Source organism: Cololabis saira, chromosome 5 (genome assembly GCF_033807715.1).
Source record: "Cololabis saira isolate AMF1-May2022 chromosome 5, fColSai1.1, whole genome shotgun sequence".
Taxonomy (NCBI): Eukaryota; Metazoa; Chordata; class Actinopteri; order Beloniformes; family Belonidae; genus Cololabis; species Cololabis saira.
The window spans coordinates 15,682,054-15,707,493 of record NC_084591.1 but is presented as its reverse complement, the minus strand read 5'-3'; the positions used below and the strand labels follow the sequence as shown (position 1 = coordinate 15,707,493).

Here is a 25,440-nt window from a genome sequence, read left to right as displayed (position 1 = left end):
GTGTAGATGCAAAATGTTTTTCATCAGTGTCTACGATTTACTTCCTGTTTTACTGGGTAACTTTTTCTTCTGCATTTTATTTCTTGAGTCAGTCGACCCTGCCATCATGTTCTCTGCAGCTCTGTGAGCTAGCTCCATCGATGTTGATGTGTGGTGTTGCGCCGCAAAAGTGGAACAAAGGAATTCTTAAGCTACTTTTGTGGGTTTTTGCTGATGGACAGATGACCACGGCAGCTAAACTGACACTTTCATTTGAACAAAAGTCCTTTTTGCTGCCTAAAGTTTTATTAAAGACAAAACATCTGAATGCACCAATAAAGAAACAAGACACCAAAGAAGATAAACTCTTCCTGTAATTTAGAGGCCTAAAGAGGCAGAAAAATGTCTTTGATTAAGAAAAAAAAGGCAGATGAAAGATAGAAAGCAACTTAAATTGAGAAACCTGGTCAAAAGAGATCAAAGAATAGTTGTTAAAGGAATCTGTCTTTGAAGATAGTCTTGACAACAATATTATGAGGAAATTTTGCCCCAAACTGGCCTCTGACTGATTTATTGTAATTATGTTTTTAAAGAGCTGTCAGATCTGACATCTATTGAAAATATTACATTAAAACCCAGCAGGGCTCCTGATTCCACAATATTTTCCTCTATTTGATCTGAAAAAAAGACCCATTTTATTTCAATTTCCTGAGGGATTTATGGAAAATGGTATGATGTTCAAGGGCAAAATAAAATTATTTTGTTTCATATCTGTGTGTATTTTTTAATAAACAGGATGAACTTTTCCATAACTGGTTATTTTTTATGGGTCATATTGAATTAAAATCATTGCACAGTCTGAGGAGAGAATGCATCCGGGATCAATGTGTATAAATGCACACGCTTTCTCTCTCTTCTTGTAGTTTCTTTTTGTAGATTTCAGCTAAACAAATAAATAGTATAATAGCAATAATGCTCATCAAGGAAGACTGTGATGTTATCTGACATGACTACAGATTAGAAAGTACAGTTCTGCTTTTAATGAAGTACTGCTGCTAGTTTGAGGATGCTGAACGTGTCTGTAAAGTTTTCTGCCTGTATATAAACATGGAAAACATTCTCAGGGCTTTTTCATCTTTTCTCAAAAAAATCATAATAGCATTTATTTATTCTGGTAAACACCAACATCACAATTATTCAAGATGATTATCCACTCACTTTTGAAGTATGTTACATTTATCAACTCTAAGATAATTTTTTATTTTATTTTCGTGATTAACTTTAATTGCATAGTAAATAATTTGTTTAATAATACATTTAAAAAAAGGAATTCAGGTAAACCTAGCAAACATTGCTAGAGTTGCTCAGATAATCCCTTATAAATCTTTAGCCACAAACACCAGCATGACATTGATATTTCTTAAATAACTTTATGTTGTACACAAAAAACTTCCCCCTACATAAGAATACGTGGAGTCTGTTCTTCGAGTGTGCATCTCATTCAGATCAGATGAATATGTGGTGAAATATGAGTAATTTTCAATTACATTGTTTTTGTCAATGGAGCCAAAATTGAGATCACTATTAAAACTTCAACCAACTGCAGACTTATTTTCACTGACAAATGTGTGTTTTAGTCAGCAAGTTCACATCACCATGACAAACTGTTGTCTGCAGACAATTTCATGCACACTTTCTCATTTGCAGTAACATCAAATAACTTTGCCACATTCGGACCACACGCAAAATCCCCCTCGTAACAGAAAGCAAACCTAAGACAATGTTAAAGTCACTAACAGGGTTGTTTTCTAGATATCAACTTTGCACATTAAACAAGGACAACAGATGAGGACGACAGACTGTTATCTTGGATGGAGGTTTGATCGGTAACTGCGAACAATAACCTAATTTCATCCAAAATTTGCCTGGTCAGAGCCTGACTAATCTTCTCAGATGCTCATGAATAAATAGCTGTTAACAAAATATGCTCACCAACACAAATATCATGCAAATATCATGCACTTAAGATAATGAAAATACCCCACTATATCATGGCCATGTACACCAATCTCCTTAAAAGACAACTAATATGGTTCTCCAGAAGGGATTTAATTGATTACACTGCAGCAAAGCAGAAAACATACCTCATACCTTCACATGCTTTGTGTCTGTGTTCACTCGGTGCTTATATCCCAGGTGTGTAAGAAGCAAAGGGTACACCTGAGGAGTTTAGAGCTCTAGGGAGCGTTAAAAAAATTCATTCTCAAAGCAAAAAACAGCACTGCGGCAGCAGAATACACTATCAGCCAACGTTTCAAAGGGAGATTTACATACTGTAGACGTGTAAAGGGTACCATCTTTCCACAATGCCCGAACTGTGTGTAACCTAGTTTCATCGCACCCTATTTTAACCGACAGTTACTTACTATTGGTCCGTATGCAGACTGCACCTGCAAAGCGATCAAAAATCAATTCACAAGAGACAAAATTCCTGCAACCATGGTGCTTTGCAGATGAGATATTCCCCTCAAAAAAGAAGGGGTGGGGGGGTGACGATGACAGTGATGTATAGCCTTTTTGCTATTAGGGACATCAGTATGTTTCTTGGTCTTTGTTTCTCCCGGTGAGTGTTGTACAGCTCTACTTCCACATTCAGTGAAGCTGCAAAGGTTGGAACTGAAACCAGTCACAGTGTTTAAGAGCAGTCCCTGTGCCAAGTAGTTATACTCATTCAAAATGTGACCTATTAACAATACCAAGGGATATGTTAATGCCTTCAGTAAAGCTTTTCACTTTTTTCTTTTCTTTGCTTTTTTACATTTAAGAGAAGGAAAGTTAAGATGAGGCAAATGGGGCAAGGATTTAGTGCCAGCATGTTTTGTTAGAAGATTCTGACCCATTTTTATGTTTCCAGGTGAGCACCAGCTATGTACAAGGGCAATATGTTTTTGGGTTACTGTGTTGATAGGTGCTCATTTTTTAACCTTCACCTTCATGGTTTATTTTTAGTCAGATGCTGAATTAGTTGCAGTTGTGTTTGGTACACATGTTTAAAATATTAGTAAGGATACTAATTGCACCTTATTCAGAGAGATGTACAACTATAAAGCATTACATCTTCTAGAGTGTCCTTAATGGTATTAGCTGACTAGCCATGGTCAAATCTTTCTGTGTGTCTCTGTACCAAAAGCCACTCCTCTGTCATCTCTAAACATTATTTCCAACATGTTGAGTGGTAAATTGAGAACCAAAGACTGTTTCTAATGTCCTTTCTGTGGCAACATCAGCAATAATTCAGCCTTGCACTACTGTAAAATACAAACGACTATGCCCTGTTGGGTCTATATTCACAGCTCAAAGCAAGTTTATTTGTATAGCACAACTCAACAACAAGATGATTTAAAGTGCTTTACAGGGACATTAAAACAGAAGAAAATACAAAGTATGATTTAAGCTCAGAGGCCAAGACGGTGCTAAGTACTGAGTAGTTAACGCGACGACAGCTAGCCATCGACCAAAAGACCATGCCTCTAATTATGTGTTATTTTGTGGCTTTTATATAATTTTACCTCATGAGATACATAAAAATTCACCCCTCATATGGTTGTCAAGGATGTTAAATCTAGCTATGGAGACCAAAACTGTTTTCTGAACCAGGCTGTAAATATTGTTATTTTTGATTCAGAGTTGGATTTAACACGGAGGTCAAAGCAGGGTGACGTGCTTTTGGAGCCAGACCCCTGGGCGATGGAGCCCCTTGGTTAGGAATATAAATACAGAAAACTTAGAAGTCAGCAAGATGAAGAGGAATCGACCAACATCTCCCAGCACCACATGGCAAGACTCCCAAACAACCAAGCTGTCATCTTGAACAGGACTGGACTGGGAACTGAACTCAGGCTTGGGAGGTAGACGCTTATGTGCAAATTAGGTCGTTTCTGACTTCACAGTCTACATAAGTGTTCTTGGACAAAATGCCGAACCCCACCTTGCCCCAGATGTTTTCAATAACGTGTGAGTGTGTTTAAGATGGATAATAGAAGTACTGTTAGACTTAGTAGAAGACAAACATTAATATATTTTTGTGGACAAATACCAAAGTTTGACTGCATGAGCATGGGCTGTTGCAGACAAACAATGCTCATTGTGAGTGAACTGGAGTCATATTTTTTGTCTTAACTCCAAATAAGTGATGTGTGAGCAGTTCAGCAATGGCCGTTTCAAAGGTCTTCCAACAGCGTTAGAAATCATATTATTTTTTCTACTGACAATCCAACTAAAATGCTAAATGAAGTGTGTTATTACCCAAAACTCACTTGGCAAAACTGGCATCCCAGTTTGGCCTCGTTTCCATAATCATGACTGGAACATCACTCTCCTCTTTCATCACTTCTTATTTGAACCACTTTCATTGTAAATAAAAAACACTGCAAAAGTTAAGTTCAGTTTCTTGTTCTGCCTTTTCACAGCCAGTCTTTGTGTGTGGGGAACCTCTGAGACATACATGGGCTGAAGGATGCCCTGTATGGGATTGCCCATGGGTTCCAGTTGACCTGAGGTGAATTGCCCATTTGGGATCAGTTATGTGGTTGGCCTGAGTGGGTTGGCCCATTCCCATTATCACCCATGTGCCTAAGCAGAACCGTTGAAAACAATGTGCCTCGTCTTTCAGCCTGTTTATATCTTTGAAAGGTCCCGGATACAAATGGTTGCGTTGTTTACTGTAAACGCATGCTGATGATGCTTTTTTATATCCACCGTAGCCGATTCAGGAGGTCTTAACCACCCATGCCAGAGTTGTCATACAGTGTGATATGTATCACTGATCTTATATGACTGTAGAAAATATGCTGTGTATAGGAGCCTTAACAGTATGAATGTTAATGGGTGAATACGCTTTGTAGCGTTAAAATACAACAAGACGGCAAAAGTGACAGATAAATACAGGCTATTTACAATTCGAGGGAAGCAGTTTCTACAAAATCAAACGGGAAGCAAAGCTATTTAAGGTGCAGATAAAGAATTTCAAAACGTTTACAAGGCAAATACAACAAAGAGAACAGGAGTATTATAAAACCACCAAACACAAAATATGTCAACAAAACGTAAAAATCAAAAACTCCTAATCTGTAACTCAGCATTGTTACTTGATGTGCAAATACATTTGAAACAGCAGCCTGAAGCCTGGCCAGACTTTTCCTACCTGCTATCATAAAGGATTACCATTCCAGCAACAAGTTCAGTCAATATTCATAACACTACTTTGTGCAGATGGATAAATCAGTCCCACTTTTGATTTCTCTGTCTTTCTCCTTCTCATGTCATATAGCCCGCAATTTAAAACATCTACGTGTTTAAAATGATCTTTTGATAAACAAAGGCACATCATTATGGCGAAGGAAGGTGAACTTCTAAAAGAGGGACGATGTGTATAGGTCTGATCTGATTGAAGCGGCCGAGTGGGAAAGGACATTGTCAGAAATTGACGTTCCCCCAGTCTCTCTGGGCAAAGCAAACCCGCCGGTTACCATTTCCAGAAAATCCATTTACATGTTTTTAAAATTTGCGGAATATATATAGGAGAATAATATCATTTCATAACAGATGTGTTCTTAAAGGAAGAAATTAAGATAAATAGGGCACAAGTTCTTTTGTGTTTAGATATTTGACTCGTTTACTCTTAACTGCAGAAAAATATGTTGACAATGACAACCCTATATTTATTCCCTTTTTCTTTCCTTTTAATTTTGTTTAGCACAAACTAGATGGATCGGGGTATTGAGGTACTAATCTTACAATTACTGTCCCTGTAGTTATGCTCAGAGTTAAGTTTAAGCGTTGTGACTGATATGCAGCGTGTCGAGGCTGCAAACCAAGCATGGGCTTCTTCACAGTGAGGTCATTACTCACTGACTTGCTCTCTGCAGATGCGCTGTGGATCATTCCCAGCTTCACTCGCCTGTGGCAAAGCCTGGGAGCATCCAAGATCTGAGTTCTGAGCAGCGAGGCCTCCTGGCAAGATTCTCATTACTCACAGAGCAGGTGTCCTGCTAGCACGGCCCAGAATGCAACTGAACAAGCAGCTTGATCCTGCGCTATACCGACCCTGACGGAAGAACTGCTGAAATATGCATTCTTTGTAAAATGTAAGTTTTACATTCCCTCTACAAGCTACGGTTTGATTATGAAGCACACTAGAGTTGGAGAAAATTCAATCTGTGCGAGGACAAATCTAGTTATAAAACTGCTTCATGACATGACTGCCGAGGATATTACACATTCATGCAAAACCAGAACTGATGAGCTCAGGAGTGCCAGTCAAAAGAACCTCGGATGTGATGCTGAATCTGACATGAGAGGGAGGAGTTTCATTGTGCACATTGTGTAATAAATACGACACAAACCCAATGCACTGACTGTCAGAAGTTATTTATGTATTCTCGAGTTCAGCCAGATAGAAGAACAGAAACCCTAACCCTAACAGTAACTTCTTTTGGATACGGACTCTGACCCATTGCTCATGAATAAAAATGAAACAAAAAAGAGTGAGAGGGAGCTTCACAGGAATTTAAATAAGATTCGACCAGACAATGAATGTACAATGGTTACTAAAGTGTCGCATTTGCATACAGCAAAGAGGTTGCATGGTTGACCACACATGCCAATCTTTTGTTGTTTTTTTCTTCACTTTTGAGGTAGAGGAAGGCGCCAGGTTTGAAAGTTTGAAGAGATTTAAATAACAGGCTGTGTTTGAGCATTGGGATGGAGAACATTTGAACTATTCTGGGGATATCAATTTGAGTATTGAGTAAATATAATTTTCTCAGAACGGTGGAGCTTAGTTTTAGTGTATGAAGAGCTGATTGGACAATTACACACATTTTTTTTTACACAAGACTTGAGAACTTTCTCTGATCAAAATTTACAGCCACTGATGATGAGAAGTGGAAGTGATTTGTATCCTCGGTGTGTTCGGCTGTTTGAGAACCAGATGTTCGACCGCAGTAACACTGTCAGCTCAGAGTTATACTGAGAATGTATTTCCCCAAGCAGGCCTTTCACAGCTCTTGAGGTATCAACTATGTGAGTAATGTACTAGAATAACTCAATCTTGGGTTAACAAAGTTACAATCTGATTACGGAAGAGTTATACACGTGAGTCCTCTGTTGTAGGTTATGTTCTTTTGTTGTAATTATGCTCCAAAATATTCACAGGTCTTTGTTAATTTAGTTCCAAGAAAACTTTTAGCTTATTTAAAAATAAAAACAAGCCTGATAAAACATGGCGTCTAGAGAAAAAGAAGTATATTAGATATATATTCAATTCAGTAATCAACTATGAGTTGCTGAAGGCGGTGAAATTGCAAATACATAGAGATGATGATGAAGAAAAGAGTGAATTAATAGAGGATTAGACTTAATTTAAGCTAATCCGCGAGGCTTTTAACAGGAGCAACTGTATCATTCACAGCAGGCTGTGAGCCAGGTTTTCTGAATGATGTTGAAATACTTTAAATAAATCAAATATCACCTTATTTAACTATTAACTATTTTAACTATTTAAATAATATATTAGTTATAGAACATTATTATCTATTCACTGTAACTTACATTTTTAGAAACACAAATCAGAAAAGTTGGAATGACATGGAAAATGTAAACGAGAAATAATGCAGTGATTCCTCTAGGGTATTTGCTTTTATTGCTTTATACAGAGTATGAAACCAGGTTATTTATCCTTTCTCTTTGTCAACTTCATTTATAATGTTGTTCATTACATATATACATACACATTATACATACATTTTTGCATTTCCAGCCTGTAATGTCACCAACGCCTCCAGTTGGTGAACAAATGCATAAGAAAATGATTTAAATGTTTACGAGCCAAATTATATTCTTTAAGACGTGAACGTCTTTTTTGAGAGGTGATTCCAACATAGAAGTGTGAAAAAAGACAGTTCCTAAAATGTCCACTTGGGTTTGGCTCCAGAAGTGTGTCAGTCTCCCACTGACCCACATGTTAAAATGTCCAAGTAAACAGCAGAAATAACTGTAATTACAGCCTTGAGCCTTTGGTCTTCAGATCTTACGTAGCTCTGTACTCAACATGTATAATTATGATCACTTTTTTATTTTTAAACCACAACTGGACTCAGAAGTTCAAAGTAGGATGCATACTCTTGTTTGCTGGGGATGGTGGGGTGGATTTCCCAGCACGCTCTAGACAGTGTTTCTGTGTCTTTTAGCATAATTTCAAGATAATCAATTAATATCCGAAACTTGTTTTTGTTACTGATGTTACTGTTGACACAGGTTGTACAGTTTTTATGTTGGTAAAAGTTTCGGTGTCGGTGGAGGCCACGATTATGGGTGGGACGATACGGGTAACTCACGATTCAATACTGTGGCGATATGTGGCCCACAATAACGATAATATCACCTACACGATATCTATGATATTCGACATATTGTAAGAAATTTCATCAATGATATATCACGATATATGTGACTGAAAAAGAAAAAATACCCATAAAAAGGAAAACTGTAGTTATGCATTTATTCAATGCCAAAACTTCATACAATGTACAAAGAAAGTGCATTTGTATAGTACCTCACTGCCTCCTAGGCTTGTAAATGTAAACATTGTACAGCTGGACAAATTAAAGAGTATGAACATTAATAACATGTTTTATATAAACCAGGACAGTGCACTGCTTTGTTTCTAATACTGAAAAGTCAGTAAGCAACTTAATTTTGCATAGTACCTCACTGCCTGTAAAGGACCAATAGCCCTTATTTGGTCATTTCTTTATTCAGTTACTTCTCTTGTATAAATATTTATGATTTACATTATTTTAGCACCTGTCTTTAATTGAAAGGATGAACGATCCTTTGAAAGGATGAAAGGAGAACTTTATTTTGAAAGGGACTTTTATTTTGAATGTTCGAACCGGATATCGTCCATCGCAGTTTTTTTTGATGCTGCAGCTGCTGCGTGCGTGAGATTTCAACAGATTTTTTTGTTATAGTGTCTCAGTTAGAGAGGAAAAAAGGTAATGTTGTCAATGAATACGTTTGTAAATATTTGTTTGAAGTGTGTTGTAAGATGAATATCTGTTTACTGCAGCTCTTTTACGGTGTGAAGGAACTTCTAACAACAATATATTGCAATATCGATTTTTTTCCCCACCACTAGCCACGATGCACACTGTTTTCACAGAGAGAAACACTTGCGGTGCGTCCAAAATGCCATACTAAACAGTATTAAAAAGTATACTTTAGTTCGCCACACTTTTGAGTAAATATCAGTAGTGTGCATTAATTCGGACGTACTACTCAGAGCCACACGGCACTTCCTGCCGTTGGGAGGGGGAGTTGTTACCATGGTAACAACCAGAGGTGGAAAAAGTACAAAAATATTGTACTTAAGTAAAAGTACAAATTTTTAGCTTGAAAATTACTTAAGTAAAAGTAAAAAGTACCCATTAAGAACATTACTTAAGTAAAAGTATAAGTACCTCAACTTAAATATAATAAAGTACCAAAAGTACATGGTGTAAAATGTACTTAAGTACAAAGTACAAAGTACAAAGTACAAAATTCAAAGTACAAAATTATTTTCAAAAGGATTGCAAAGAAATGAAGAATCCAAGAATTTGCTTACAACTCTAAATAATGGTGATATTATTCTGACCCCTTTAGCGTTTGTTTCCATTACCCCATTTTAATTTCTCCCTTTGCTCATCACTGCTGCTGTACCCCATTGGCCCCGCTGACAGGTTCACCCTCAGCCTGTAGTATGCAGTGACAACATTAAGCAACCCCAGCTGATAAAGGATGAGACTTTTGAACTTTTAAATGCCAAAACCTCCTTAGAAGGGGTGGAATCAAAGAATGGTGCGCATGGACACACGTCGGCTGCCGCTCAAGGCTGATTTATGGTTCCGCGTTACACCAACGCAGGGCCCGTACCCTACGGCGAGACTCTGCATCGATTTAACGCGGAACCATAATTCAGGCTTCAGTCCTCATCGGTACTCGACGCAACGGCGGTTCTTCCGGCCTTCCGGCCCGCCTCTGCGGCGCAACTCTCCCGGGAGCTGCGGCTCCTTCTCGGTATGTTCACGCGCCCCCCTTCCTTCCCGTCCGCCTTATGGTTCCGCGTTAAATCGACGCACACCTTACGCCGTAGGCTACGGCGTAGGGTGTGCGTCGCCGCCGCGTACCCTACGCCGTAGCTCTGCGCCCGTGTAACGCGGAACCATAAATCAGCCCCCGCTGTGCTGTTCTTTAATTTGTAGCGAGTAACGACGTGTCCAATTTTAAATATAGCGGATTAAAAGTACGATTTTTTTCCTTGAAAATGTAATGAAGTAAAAGTAAAAGTACAGAAAAATGAAAGTATCAATAAAAGTACAAATTCTCAAAAATCTTACTTAAGTAAAATAACAAAGTACTTGTAGTTCGTTACTTTACACCACTGGTAACAACTCCTGTCACAGCAGCAGTAGCAGCGCACCGATCCGCTCTTTCCTGTTTATCCTGGCCGAAACAAGATGACATTATATAATATTATTATATACGAATATTATAATATTAATATTATATAATAATATTATTATACTTAATATTATACTTATGACATATACGTATCACTTAGCAACCAAACACCACTGCATTGCATTGTGGGAAGTTTCTGCTTAGCTAGTGTCCATCAATCCACACTAATAAATGTCTCTGGAATGAGTATGGATAGCGCATACTATTGAGTACGTTCTAATGTTTCGGACGCACTAAAAAATCTCGCATAATCATTAGGGTGGAAGTATGCAATTTCGGACGCAGTCTTGATATCTGTGTATCGTTTACTGTGTGTATGCATGCGCGGATTAATGCACAGGCTTCCCTAGGCTGCAGCCTAGGGGCCCCACGTGTGGAGGGGCCCTTGGATTGGTCAGACTATTTTTAGAAATGTTAAATACACTACAATGGTATAAAAAAAAGTGACCTCTATTGGTCCGTGGGGTGATATACAAGTAAAAAAGCACTGAGTCCCTAATTGTTCGTTGCAGTCTATTCATATTACATAAGTTACTTATAATTGGCAAAATAGATTTAAGACATGCAAACAGATCTGAAACTTGAGTACCCCTAGTTTTTTCATTCGATGATGAGGAAAATAAAAGGATAAAAAGATCTGTGCTTCAAAATGAAACATATTACAATAGGATTTTTACTTATTGTCAAAACTGATCCAGGCTGTGACTTTAGAGAAAATGAGTAATAAATAATGATTAAGGCAGTAGTTTTAAGAGGTTTGCTGATTTATTAAAAACATCTATTGGAAAGATGTACTGAGAATGACGCAGTTCAAATGTAAAGCTTGGAGCTGTTGGGCTTGTGAAGCTTACCTAAAATGGAAAGAAATGTTGATACATGAACAAAAGTTGAACATTCAAGGAGTTTCTGATCAACTGAAATGCTGCTTACACGCTCAGGATAGTATGCTCCTGGACCCGGTTTCTTTGTGGAGTCAAGAGGAGGAAAATGTCTCCCTATCATGCTGTACTGTGGAGGTTTCTGCCTGGAAATGTACGGGTCCACAGCTCCATAGACAGCTGGGCCTGGGGTCTGGAGGAGAAATCACAGTACTGAGAGCAGCCCCACACTGGGAAGGCTCTGTTCCTTTAATGTATATTTATATGTACCTTCTGCAGGTCCTCATAGAAGCTCCCAGTTTCAAGGCGACTGGCCATTGTATAGCTGCGTGCTGAAGGTGTGGTTACAGCTTTAGACCCAAACATATGGGGCAGCTGGTATGCACCTGGACGTGAGCAACGGATAAAATTTGCTGATGTACTTTTGAATGTGAAACGCTAATATTCTCCTCATATATAAAGCTGACACCAAATATGCTTGTTACCTGGGCCGCCATTATTACTGTCCAGCTTGCGCCTCCCAGTTAGAGAATATGCAGGAGCTGAAGGAAATTTCACTTTCGCTGAATGCTCTGGGGAGTAGTGGCCTGAAACCCCCCCAGAAAACAGTACATAGAGAAACAGCTGACAGGTAAACTGCTTGTATGTTGATTTCAGCACTGCAAAATCTGTTTTAAGACTGTTATACTGGGCCTCACTGACCTGGTCCAGGGGTCTTGACCATTTGTCGTTCTTCTGGAAGGCTGTGCATGGAAAATGCAGGTGCACAACTGTGGCCATGTCTTGTGATGTTGGAAGGAATCAAATATCTTGGTCCTGGAGAGCAGTTAGTATTTTCCTTCCAAAAACGTTGTCCGAAAGAGAACATCGGTGCTTTCGGTTTGGTGGGGTCATGTTTGTATTGACCTTAATCAAAGGTTGAAGGGAGGTAATCTTAATACCGAGATGAAACCATAATAATACTACTTATGAAAAAAAAAAAATGGTCATTTGAGATTTACCTGTAAGTGCAGGCAGTGAATACTTTGGCCCGGGGCTGCCTTAGAGAGCAGATATTGGCCCTCTCGGTCGGTCTATACAGGTTCCAACCCAGGGTGCATCACTTTGCATATCCTTCAAAGATGGATTGGCTTTTAAGTTAAACAATAACTAAATAATGCTGTCAGATTTGGCTGTAACTTGAGATATTGTCTTTCCAAAAACACAAAATATGTCTTGTGCCCTCTAAAAACTAGGAATGCTTTGCAACAAACAAAGAGATACCATCATGAGAAAAAGCTCCTGACTTGATTTTGTTGTTAGAAACATAGTTTATATTCTGTTAAAACTTGATAGTAGGATCACCTCTGACCTAAATCCAGCAGAGGTTCAGCATTTGAACATTGTACACTGTTCTCAAATCCTCTTCAGTAACATGTGAGCGATCGTAACAGAAGTATTACTAGCCCACCACAGGCTTCAGCTCTTCATGAAGCAAACAAAGAAACACATTTCAAAGAATCTCACGAACAAACTTTTCATTTAAAAAACAAAAAGACTGAGAAAAGCGGAGGCGTAACGCGACCAAAATCAGTAAACACGTCTTACACCTAGATTGACGTGTTTCACGACCAGAAGGTGTCTGCCAAATTTGCACAAACTCGACGAATCACGGGTTGTTTTCCTTTAAATATGGTTACTGACGCTAAACAAATGGATGGTTTTACCTTATTAAGCTTCTCTTCCATCTCCCGAAGTTTGTCTAAGCCTTTCTCCCCTGCAATCAGCACATACACTGAATTTAAAAAACATTGTTTAGTGCTTGTTTGTCACTATAACAACGTTGTCATGGAGATAACTCCTTCAAAGGCTTGCACAATCCTATGCTATGACTTTGAGTGCAGGAATTCCAAATATGGAAATCCTTTTTGGTTTAACATGATAGGACACAAGTAGCGTAGTTTAAACCATTGAAAGCAAATATTAACTAAAGTTGTTTTCAGTGGTGTCGTCACGATTACAACTGATTCAAAGGCTGTTGCTCAGTGTAGTCAATGCCATTGTCTGGCAAAAATCTAACAATAATCTAGCCGTGCAAATAAGCTACAGTGTGTTTGACAGAAGCTAGTGCTCGATTTTACCAAGCTATAATGAATATCGTGACAAGTTCCTGGACAATTCAGTTGTAATGTAAAACAGGAAGCAGCTAATAAAGAGTCAATGTGCTGTTTAAGATTGTATAACGTAAGCAGATGGGTTTTGCTGTTGAAAGCGTTGTGACTGATTTTTGAAAGTGCGTCTTGGCGCTGCTTTCTTCTCTCACTGGAAGTCTGTTTTGTCAAAGAATCTTTTGCTATGACGTAGAACCAGACCACTCTGGAATACTTTCACCCCTGGCTGAGTTTCATTGCAGTTTATGGTGTCAAATGACAAAGTGTCATCAGTTTCCCGCCATTGCACTTCTTTTGACTTCTGAGCTGTGAATAAAGACCGAACAAAGCATTATCATTCAGTTATTCTACCGGCTAAAGACAATACAAATCTGAGGACAGAAAGTACAAAGAACATGACACAGCAGAATTTTATTTTTCCAATTATTGGAATCTAATACATTTTCGGAATGAAAAACATTATAAAATCAAGACTTGTTTAAACAGAGAAACACAGCTGAAAACTATAAATGTTTCCTTATTTTCACATTTGCACGACACTTAGAATACACAGATGGAAACATTTTAATTGAAAAGTTATTCTTGTTTGTCTTTCCAGGCTTTATCTGGCAGCAGTTCATTTTAATGAGAATGTGGACGGTGAACAGGCAATAACCTTCGCAAGCATCCACTGAATACACGATGATGTGTCCTACGTCAAAGAAGGGACAGCCTTCAGCTAAACCTGTGAAACCAGAGCCAACATCAGGTAAGCAAAAAAATGTTACATTTATAATGAATACAAAAAAGGAAAAAGATATTAATTAAGGACATACTCACCTGACGGAACTCTGATAAAACCTCTCAGAAACTGCCAGACGTGTAAAAGTATCATGTAATAAGTGAAGTAGTATTTCTTTTTTGCAAAACAAAGCAACTGATGTTGCTGTTAATAGTGTCACCATTGAATCTATCCAGACAAATGATCACAGTGAAGTTTGGAAGCTGCACAGCTGTCAAGCAGAGACCTGTGTGGTGAGGGTGGTGCAGATGATTACTGGGATGGAACTACCATACCTGGACACCATGTATGCCAACAGGACAGAATGATAAGCAATCTGGCCACTTACAGAGAGCACACGCCCTGATATGCTCTGTTTTGACCTCTGCTGTCCAACAGACAGCTCAAAACTCTGAAATGAGAACGACAACAGTGCTTTATCGCTGAACTGTTGTCTCCATCAGACCTCATCACATCAGCAAATGATTGGAAGTAGTAATAGTAAAATGAGCAACAGGTATTGTTCATGAGTCACGAGGTCTGACTCCACCCATCAGGTGATACTAGTACTGACCCTTTTTTTTTCGAGAAAAGTCCATCCTTGTGTTTGTCGACCAGAGATAATTACAGGCATTTGGAGTTGCACCGGACTCAAAGCTTCTCTAGAGGTGCCAAAGATGTACGCGGGTGGATGGGAATCAGTTTGTTATGGCCACCTTAACCTTGTCCAGAAGGGATGAACCACCACATGGAGGAGTTGTGTATTATAGTCATATGAATCAGTGTCCCAGGTGTTTGAATTGGTCTTCTATTTGTCAGAATGCTTTTCAGGTGTTGTGGGAAGGGATAGAACATTTTAATTACATAATTATAAGTAATTAAAAGTGATTTACTGCTCAATTTTTCTTCACAAATGAAATAAAATTGATGAGAAAAAACATGAAATATTTTGTGTTTATACTGTCTGCAAAGACAAGAAGTCAAAGTAATTTGTAAGAATCACAGTTTTTTTGTATATTATTTTAATTTCAATTTTACACAGTGTCCCTACTGTTTTTCATTAAGAGTTGTATTTACCAAAGTATGAGCTAGTTTATTACCGTACTTCCTCAAGTTATCAACATGCCTATATATAGGGTCTTGAATTTTTTACAGTGTATCTATTAACAATGATATTGACCTGAGCAGATGGATTGTGGCGCTGATTTGTCCATTTAATTGGTTGTTTCCTGACTAGAATAGTCGGGGAACATTTGGTCCTGATGTGTCTCGGGACCTACCGGTACATCGAAATCCAGAACAGCTGAACCAGCTGTAATCTGAATATCCATGATGGCTTCTTTGTATTGAAGAGAAAAACAATTAGGATGGCTGGCCAGGCTACTTGCATCTGTATTTATGGGTTTTCCACTTTGCAAAATTTGGAGAGATGAATAATTACATGAAACTCATTCACTAAATTTTGTCAATTGTTCATTGGCAAAAAAACAAACAAAACATGTTCTAACTTTTGTGGTCCATGTGACAGTGATAGATCCCTTTCAGAGGGGACACAAGTGTCATCCAACCACGGCAGACAGGAGTGTGTGAAAGGAGAGATTTTCCCTTTCTTAAACTTTCTTTGGAAGCCAAAACATATTGATTTGGAAGTCATGTAAGAGACTGGAAGAGCTCTCTGATTTCTTTGATTACTCTTACTAAGCATCTTTAATAGTGGGGCAGCTTAGCTAGAAATTCCATAACCATTGTGCATTTTGTGATAAAAGCATCAAATTTGGTACACTTATAGCCAAAGGCATAATGAAAAAAATTAGATATGGAGCCATCATGGATTTTCAATATGGCGCCCATTTTTCAAGATGGCCGCCGGTGACCACTGTTTTAGATACAATTTCATATAAACAATGGATAAAATGTGATAGAAACATCAAATTTGGTACAGTTATGGCCAAAAACATGAAGAACAAAATAAAGATATGCAGCCATCATGAATTTTCAATATGGCTGCTATTTTTCAAAATGGCCGCCATTGACAACTGTTTTTAGGTCAATTTTCATCTTAACAATGGACATAATGTGATATTTAGGCTTTAAATTGAATGTATCTACTATGCATAGCACTTGGGAACTATCGTTAAGATAATACATTTTTCAAGATGGCGGCCAAGATGGCAGCCAACTACCTGTTGCAATATAGCTGCATATACTCGTCTGATTTGAGATATCTTTGAGTCGATTCACTTTTTTTGGGGGGTGAAGTTCAAATTATGAACTTCACTATTCCTCAGAAGCTACAATTCAAGACTCAAAATATGTCATGACAATATATTTTTTCAAGATGGCGGCCATGCCAGTAGCCTATCAAAATTGTAGTTGCATTACAATTGCATTTATCAGATTTGGGTATCTGTTAGAGTTAGGGTTCGAGTTCGGGTATTGTGTGTAGAGTTGTGTCCATTCACATTTCTATGAAATAAAATTGCACAAAATAGAGTGGATGTCAAAGCACAACCAGGGCACACTGGTGACACCACTGCTGTGAAACTCAGCATGGAGTACAGTGTCAGCTAAATACACTCTGCTTAATAATGCTTGTTAGTGATAGTTTAGTGGTAGTGTAGTTTAGTTTCCTAAATGCTATCTAATGTTAGCCCCACATCTAGTTAATGCACATAAAGATGTAGTTAGATAGCCGCACCTGAATTGACAGGATGTGCCAGCGCGGGAGAGCCGAGCCAAGGGTAACAGGGCTTTAAATGACTTTCATTTAGTTACCCGGATGGTGTACAGATCACACAGGAATTAAATGCCACTGGATGAACGATCGAAAACCCTTTCCAGTTCCAAATGCCAGCCAAAGCTCATCTTCTGGCTGGAGACCCTGAGCAACTGCGACAGCCAGCACCACAACATCAGTATCAACAGTTTGTATCATGATTTTCTGATGGCCATTTCTTGCTGCGTGGGCCACATGTAATAACATGCGACTATCAGCTTCGTCGTGTGTACATGGAGCAATTGAAGAAAGAAGTGGTGGCTTGCTGAGGACATCTACATCATTTGTGACAACAAGCTGTTTGTTGTCCAGCACAAACTCCCTGAGCAGAGCATCTGAGAGTAAGGTGAACAACTCAGTCTTATTGTTGTCAACTCTGAGAAAGCTTTGCCAGTTCCTGGGAATGGGTGCAGAGCCTACCACACGTCTCTGCACCCCTTCTCCACGCTTTGCTCTTGTAACAGCTTTCAAGGACTCAGACAAGTAGCGGTCCCACACGAAATCAAGCCTGGTCACATGTCCAAGTTTTCTTCAGATATGGAATGAAGATCTCTTGGGTGTACTCTTTACAGACTTTGGTTTGAGCATTTGGATAATGGCTGCCCCATCTACAATAGTGCAGGTAACCTTGGGGCCATCAGAATATGCACTATGAACATCTTCCAGGCATGAAAGAAGATCACTCTTCATTCCGAAGCAAAGGCCTCCCCCTTCAGATAGCGCTGGGGGACATGGCTGGTTCTCGTGTCTGAAGAACTCATGAAGGTTTCCATATCTGGTCTGGCAAGCAATGAAGAGCCTTGAAAAGAGCTGCATGTCTTGTTTGAGAGAGACCAATTTCTGCTTGTCTTTTGATACTCTCCTCACAGGTGAAGTCCCATGAACCATGAACACCATCAGCTTATTCCTTGGTATGGGATCATCTATTGGCTTTGTTCTTTTCACAAGACACTCTCTAGTAAAAGATTCAAACTGGTGCTGTCCTGTCTGCTTCACCTTGCTGACTGCCTCAACAGCTGAAGGCCCAGCAATTTCTTTTGAGTGGAGTGCAATGAGGTCCTTACTTTCCTCTTCAAAGGGGTTTCCAAGGTGTTCCACTGCGCTGACCAGAGAGCGTACTGTACATCCTTGATGAATGCAACTTGGACACTTGTTTGATCATGGTGACGTGTGTCATCTGGTCTTCCTGGTTTCTTGGAGCTAGTCTCAAACTCCTGTATGGTTCGGGAAACTTCTGGTCCTGCTACCATCCAACGCAGCAGTGCTGAGGGGTGGTCAGTGAGGCCCACAGCACCACCATCTCCCTTGATGCAAGCATTCATTTGCTCATGGGCCTGGTCAATGGCCATGGAGGAAAACACCCTCTTAGTCTTCTGGACAGTGAAGTTACCTGCTCTGAATTCTTGGTCTATCTTAGGGTGTGTCCTTGGGAGTTCAGCCATGTCTCTCAGGTGAACTGGAATCCACCTGGCATAATGGGTATGGTCCATTGCATGAAACCATTTGAAACCACCACAGCAGTGGTGTCACCAGTGTGCCCTGGTTGTGCTTTGACATCCACTCTATTTTGTGCAATTTTATTTCATAGAAATGTGAATGGACACAACTCTACACACAATAACCGAACTCGAACCCTAACTCTAACAGATATCCAAATCTGATAAATGCAATTGTAATGCAACTACAATTTTGATAAGCTACGGGCATGGCCGTCATCTTGAAAAAATATATTGTCATGACATATTTTGAGTCTTGAATTGTAGCTTCTGAGGAATAGTGAAGTTCATAATTTGAACTTCACCCCCCAAAAAAAGTGAATCGACTCAAAGATAACTCAAATCAGACGAGTATATGCAGCTATATTGCAACAGGTAGTTGGCTGCCATCTTGGCCGCCATCTTGAAAAATGTATTATCTTAACGATAGTTCCCAAGTGCTATGCATAGTAGATAAATTCAATTTAAAGCCTCAATATCACGTTATGTCCATTGTTAAGATGAAAATTGACCTAAAAACAGTTGTCAATGGCGGCCATTTTGAAAAATAGCAGCCATATTGAAAATTCATGATGGCTGCATATCATTATTTTGTTCTTCATGTTTTTGGCCATAACTGTACCAAATTTGATGTTTCTATCACATTTTATCCATTGTTTATATGAAATTGTATCTAAAACAGTGGTCACCGGCGGCCATCTTGAAAAATGGGCGCCATATTGAAAATCCATGATGGCTCCATATCTAATTTTTTTCTACATGTCTTTGGCTATAAGACTACCAAATTTGACACTTTTATCACAAAATGCACAATGGTTTTGGTTATCTGCACCACTATAAGGATTTATGCATTTTTGAAAATGTTTATATAACAGTTCCATTAGTTTTTTAATAGTTTGTAACAATGCTAACCTCCATCAATGAAAAGGTTGATGTGTTAGCTTTACAAATAAACTAATGTTAAATTTACACTACTGTAATTACACTTTTTACAACTGTCTTTATCAAAAATGTTCAAGATGGAAATATTAGGTGAGTTCATACACTACAGTACTCCATCATTATTATCTTCTCTTTACTCCCACCAGCTCCCTCAGCAGTTTGTCAGTTGCGCCCGCATGCACATGGCTCCATCTGGGGTGATTACCAAAACTTATACCCAATATATCAAAGATCAAAGTTGTAGCCAATGTCATGACATAAAGAGAAGCATTATCAACATTTCCATTAAGTCTCAAGTGCATCTATTTGTCAATAAATGTGGGTTTCTCCGGATGAATTACAAGAAAGAATTTGTAGTTTTCACTGTTATGGGAATCTCAAAGGTTATCAGAAAACATTCATAATAGAAGTGCGTGTGTGTGTGTGTGTGTGTGTGTGTGTGTTCATGTGTGTACATGTGAAAAGCAGAAGATCCATCGCTTTCTGCTTGACATTTCTGCCAGTACCGGTATTTGAACTGCTGGGAGGCTCGAATAAATGCCATGGCTGTCACAGGCTCGATTTTAATTACACCTGACTGGGTCTTTCAGGAGCTCATGGATGAACTTAATTAGTTTGCGAGCACTGTGGGTAGTTGTGAAGTGAGTTAGAACTACTTACACAGCTTCTTCAGTGGCTTTTTGGTGACATTTTATCAATTTACGCCAATCCAGACTGGGAGAACTTATAAATCAGGGGATTGAAAATCACCTTGAGGGATGGCGGGAGTCTGTTCTCCAATTCCTTCCTAGGTGTTTTGGGTATGGCAAACTGAGAGGAAGCCCTGAGGCCAACCCAGGACATGCTGGAGAGATTATATCCTCATCCTGCCAGGAAAAACCGTGGTGTCACCCCACAGGAGCCGGTGGGGGCAGCAAGTGAGAGGAGAAACTTGGCTTAGCTGCATAGTTTGCCACTTTCCCAACAGCAACCTGGATAAACACAGGTGGATGGATTGTGAAAAATGAAAAGTTATCAAAAAAGTACCATTCTCATCATTATAATACACAGGGCTGCACATAAGTGGGCCGCCATAGCGCATGCGCCGTCAAAATCCACAGTGCGCTGTCAATCTTGTGCTGCGAAGCGCTTTTGCGTACCAACAGCTGGGGCTCATATTATTGGTTGTGGCCAGACCAGAATACTAGTATTAAAAAATCTATTGCGAGAGCTTTTCCCCAGAACTGCCACTCAAAGTTGGTACTGGCCAATCACAGCGCGTCCTTACTCCCCCTCCATGCTCGTGGCGGCGGTGGGTTGGGCAGGAAGAGAGGTAAGGATCTATCATCACAAGCAGCTTTACTGAACAAACCCCGACACGTCTCGTCAAAATGTCCAAGAAGCAAGCGCCATTAAGTAATTATTTTGGCGTTCCACCACCACCAACTACAAAGAGACGCCAAACTGAACCACTACCCGAATCGAACAGAAAACATGTGTTCGCCGAGAAGTGGCTGCATGATGTTACGCGGCGACGCGCACCGTACGTTCGCGTTCCCGCGTATCCTACCCTTTTATGAAAACCCCAAATAAAAAATAAATTGGAGAATATTTTATGAAATCAATAAACAGTTCCATCATCAAAATTATAACAAATAAAAGTTCAACATATCTTGCTTTGCATGTAATAAGACTAGGTAATATATTAGTTTCACCTTTTACGTTGAATTATTGAAATAGTTTAACTTTTACACCATATTCTAGTTGAATTATTGAAATAAATTAACTTTTACACCATATTCTAGTTGATTATTGAAATAAATTAACTTTTACACCATATTCTAGTTGAATTATTGAAATAAGTTAACTTTTACACCAAATTCTAGTTGAATTATTGAAATAAGTTAACTTTTACACCAAATTCTAGTTGAATTATTGAAATAAGTTAACTTTTACACCATATTCTTCACCTGAAGCAATATTCTACACCTTGGCTGATGTGGACATACATAGCATAGGAGGCTATTTCAGCTGCTATATGGTTGGCTGTCTGTACAGTCATGCAAGTTCAATGCTATTAAAGAACACGTTTTTTCATATAAAATAAACACATTTTTATGCAGTTTAGAAGTTTTGGGGCTTTTTTTTGGCTCCTGCGCTGCTGAAATCGGGGCGTCCTTTATTTCTATTTCTGAAAGTTGGCAACCCTAGGTGCAAAATATGCCATGAGCATCCCAATCTGGCCGATAAAAACTGTAACTTTTATACTGACTCTACAGACTAACACGCACCATAATTTGTTAATTCATCTTTATAAGTGAATAAATATCGTTTTGCCTATAACTTATTCCTGCATCCCTCTTTTATGGATCCGGCGAGACGGGTCACCGCGTTTTTGGAGCCCCAAGTCACATATCCAGGGGCTCCTCTGAGCACCAGACCAAAATAATTATGTGCAGCCCTGATAATACAGCAATGATGACTGTATATCGGTGTTCCATTTGATGGATGCAATGACATTGATAGATGACAGCAAAAAAAAAGGATGTGAACCCTTTGGAACTGATTTTCTGCATTACTTTCCAACAAAATGTGATCTGATCACCCGATAAACAGCTTTAGAAACACCCAGTGTGGTTAGGTTGAAATCACAGAACCATTATGCTCGCTTGTACCCTGGAAGTTAATTGGTGGATTTATTTCTTGCCCTGCTGCATCTCCTAACTTATACTGAAGTTCCGAACTTCAGCTAATGGACAGCCATGCTGACATTAGTCTGTTGGATATTTTGTTAAACTTGAAAAATATTTTTACCTTTAATTGTGGCTACTGGTCCAGGGCCAATGTCATATGGCAACAAGCCCAAAATCACGATACTCCTTCCACTGTACGTCACCATTGAGATGTTGTTTTGGCGTTAAGCTATTCTCATTTTACCCCACACATATGTTTTAGTATTCCTCCTGAACAATTCAGCCAACAAAACCTTTCTCCAATGGTTTCTTGGATTGGGCTTTTCATATTCTTTTTCATTAGTTTGGAATACCAGCTTTTTCCTCTTAAATGCTCTGCAATGGGCATCCTGAACGTCCAGTGACTTACGTAGACTCATGAACAGATATTCTTGCCAGTTCCACTGATGTCTTCAAACCTGCCAGCTGTTAATCATGGGTTATTCTTTACCTCAATGATGGTTCTGCGTTCTGTCTTTGGAGTTCTATTGGCTCGGTTTTCCGGCTTCTAGGAAGATTAGTTGCAGTACTAAACTGTCTCCCTTTTATAGTTGAATTATTTACTGATGGATGTCAAAACAATTTGAGATGACTCTTTATCCGTCTCCAGTTTTACGGAGAGTCATTTCATTATTAGGACACCAGGTTAAGGACATTGTGTTTGTCTCTTACTGTGACTAAGATGAATATCCGATCACATTTTTTGAACAATTTTGTTGGCTGATGAAACAAAAGTTGAATTGTTCTGCTCTTGAAAGGGAAGGGTTGGAGTTCTTCACAGGCCAGCTTAAAGAAAAAAAAGGTAAAAATTGAAAGACTTGTGTGCATGGTAAAACAGAACAAATGCCTTTGGTTAAGCTTAAACAATCTCTTCTTCTGAGACAAAAACTTCAATATGTAGAGGCTCCCAGCAATTCTTTCATATTTTACCACTCTCTTAAAATGGAAAAAGTTTCCAATAAAACGGGAGAAGAAAAGGCAGAGAAACAGTCTTGAGGCTATATGATATCTGTGACACTTCAATTTCAGGTTTAGCACACTGACAACTTAAGATAATACAGAGAGCCATGTCCCAGTAGCTCTCCCTGCATATTACAGGGCCATAGTGATGATTAAGTGGTTGGTACATTTTAATGAACACAAAGCCATTCAAGTGGAAGGACATTTTAATTGAAATGTCCCACTATTTAATAACTTAACACATTTGCAGTGAGTCACTCTTGAGTAGATATTTGAGGTGAACTTGTGCTCGGTGAAAAGTAGTTCTGTTTCATTTCACCACACTGGTCTTTACCCCTCAGAGATTTCCTGCAGTTTTTGTTGCTGTTCTTTGTTTTCCTTTTGGGAAATAAATATTAACCACACTTCTGTATTTACTGCCCTGGTGCAATCACATATTCAAATTCTATTGCGATTCTGAATAGAAATCCTATCACAATGTGTGGTGAACCTAACCTTTAGTCCACTATCAGGATCTTCTCATGACCAGAACTCAAACATCATCAGTATGATTCCCTAAATAAGAAGAACGCAGAGAAGTGCAATGTCATACCAAAAACAATAATTTATTATCATTTCTTTTGCAAAGATCACCAGTATCACACATTTTACTTTATTTTACTTTGCTACAAATTGGCCACTATGCATTACTCAAAATTAGACCATCAGACATTGACTCAAAACATACAGGACTTGGTTTAAAATTTCAACTTTATATTTCAATTAAAAATGAGGCATTTGGAATGAGTACTGTACATGATACTGAACTATAAATCCATTCATTTTGCCAGTTCTTAAGTGTTCTGAGTCCTGCTCAGTGGCAATCATCGTAACACAACACAACTGCAAACATAATAATCATTAAAAAAAAAACATCTCAAGAAGATCTGTAAATGTTTTCAGGTAACAAAAGCTCAAAGTATAGGTTATATGAATAAGGCAGAACAAAGTATCTCTGAGGCGCAGAGATACAGTCACTCTTGTTGTTGTGTGAAATAAGGTTGACGCACTGAAGTGTCATTGAGGTTTGACTGTTAAGGCTATGAGTAAAGGAGAGTAAAAATAATATGAAATAAATACCAGCATTTAAAAGCTATTGGCAGGTCCGTCTGTTGTTGAATATGCGGAAAAAAGCAATATGAAACTGAAATTGCATACAAAACAATATTTCTTTTAAAGCTGCAGCTCTGTAAGACAAGTCAGTCTGAATAATCATAAATGAACATCACCCAAAACAGAATTTGTATTTTTTTTGCTTAAAAAAACAGAGAATCACGAATAAACCAAATGACTGTTAGTTTTGCAGTATAAACTTCTTGATACAAGGTGTTATTAGCAGTTGTGCAGCCATCTTGGTTTGAAAAGTGGCTCTTGGATGCCTCTGCATGAGTCTTCACATAAAACTCGCCCTGCCTCTTTTGAACCTGAATCGGTACAATACGTAGCGGTGGAAAGGACTGTGTGTGGGAGGGGAACCAGACACATTGCATGAGAGAATTTCTGCAAAGTATGGCTTGCTGGCCAGGCTAAATTCTAATTGTCATCCTTTTGACAAATGAAAAACTATTTTGAAACTCAATTTTTGAAGACTTTTTTTTTTTAAGTGATAAATTAAATAATGGATCATTTTTCCAATTTTTTATTTTTTATTTTTTTGTGCTTAGATAATACATTGAGAGCACCACCACTGTTGCTTCCCAGTAAAGGGTTTTCGTGGCTGCTGGTTTGATTTGCTTGATTTGGGGTTTTTCTTTATGGCATTTGAATGTTCTCCCTGTATTAACAGAGGTTTTCCTCAGCTGTTATGATCTCCTCGCACAGTCCAAAATCAAGGTAACCGGTGATGCTAAACTGTTAAAAGGTGTGAGTGTGAGGACACATGACTTTTTGTGTCTTATGTTTGCACAGTGATTATCCTGCTAAACAGGATAAAGCTGGTTTAAAAGTGTTTGGTTTCTTTGTTTCCTCATTTGCAGCTGTGGACACTTTTAATAGAGGACTTTTAGAGTGGATCAACTGACGCGCAGTTAAGACTAGACAATCTTCTATCTTGTAATCAGGAGTTGTGAAATCATTGCTGTGTTCACACCAGGTGACTGATCAGAGATCAGAGACTTCACAATCTGACAATGATACAGGCAGTTCACTGGTCTCCAAACTAAACTACACTTTAGTACACTTCACAA

The 25,440-nt window shown here is 38.7% G+C and overlaps 1 pseudogene; it reads right to left on the bottom strand.

Annotated features, from left to right (window-relative positions):
- Positions 1-11,276: 11,276 nt before the first annotated feature.
- LOC133444852 (ciliary microtubule associated protein 1A-like) lies at positions 11,277-12,530 on the bottom strand (annotated as a pseudogene).
- Positions 12,531-25,440: the final 12,910 nt, after the last annotated feature.